The sequence below is a fragment of the Rhipicephalus microplus genome, chromosome 5, assembly GCF_043290135.1.
Source record: "Rhipicephalus microplus isolate Deutch F79 chromosome 5, USDA_Rmic, whole genome shotgun sequence".
Classification (NCBI taxonomy): Eukaryota; Metazoa; Arthropoda; class Arachnida; order Ixodida; family Ixodidae; genus Rhipicephalus; species Rhipicephalus microplus.
This window is the reverse complement of record NC_134704.1, coordinates 173,264,885-173,265,731: the sequence shown is the minus strand read 5'-3', so window position 1 is coordinate 173,265,731 and position 847 is coordinate 173,264,885. Positions and strand designations below refer to the sequence as shown.

Here is an 847-nt window from a genome sequence, read left to right as displayed (position 1 = left end):
AGGTTCGACCTCATGATCGCCCGTTTACTAGACAGGCGCTTTGACCAACTAAGCCATGGCGCCGGGCTTTCGTCATGTTCAGGCTGCGACACCATTAGAAGTATTTTGAGCTATATTTCAAAAACAAAATATAGAGAGACGTTGGTCTTGACTCCCGAGGCACTGGTGACATTTGAACTCAAGATCTCCTGTGACAAGCGCTTTAACCAACTAAGCCACGGCGCCGGCGCAGCGTCCTGTTCAGGCAGTTACACCATTCGAAGTATTTTCAACCATACTTCTAAAACAAAAAATAGAGACTTTAGTCTTGACTCCCGAGGCACCAGGGAGATTCGGACTCATGATCTCCTGTTTACTAGACAGGTGCATTAACGAGCTAAGCCACGGCGCCTGCGCAGCGTCTTTATCAGGCAATGACACCATTAGAAGTATATTAAATTATACTTCGAAAACAAAAAACTAGAGAGTCGTTAGTCTTGACTCTCGAGGCGCCGGTGAGATTCGAACTCACGATTTCCTGTTTACTAGACAGGCGCTTTAACCAACTAAGCCACAGCACCTGCGCAGCGTCTTTTTCAGGCAGTGACACCAATAGAAGTATTTTAAATTATACTTCAAAAACAAAAATATAGAGAGACGTTTGTCTTGACTCTCGAGACACCGGTGAGATTCAAACTCATGATCTCCTGTTTACTAGACAGGCGCTTTAACCAACTAAGCCACGGCGCTTTTTTTTTATTGTCTTGCATATCATGACTGTTCACATTTTACATATTTGCATATTGGTCCAAATTCAAGTGCGTCACAAAATACACCAACAGAATTCATTGAGGTACCGTCAGCTCTT

At 43.8% G+C, this 847-nt stretch overlaps 1 non-coding gene across 1 annotated transcript; it reads right to left on the bottom strand.

Moving 5' to 3' along the window:
• Positions 1-486: 486 nt before the first annotated feature.
• On the bottom strand, positions 487-560 carry TRNAT-AGU (transfer RNA threonine (anticodon AGU)). The gene has a single exon. It is a non-coding gene; the product is annotated as a tRNA-Thr (tRNA).
• Between the last annotated feature and the right edge of the window lie 287 nt (positions 561-847).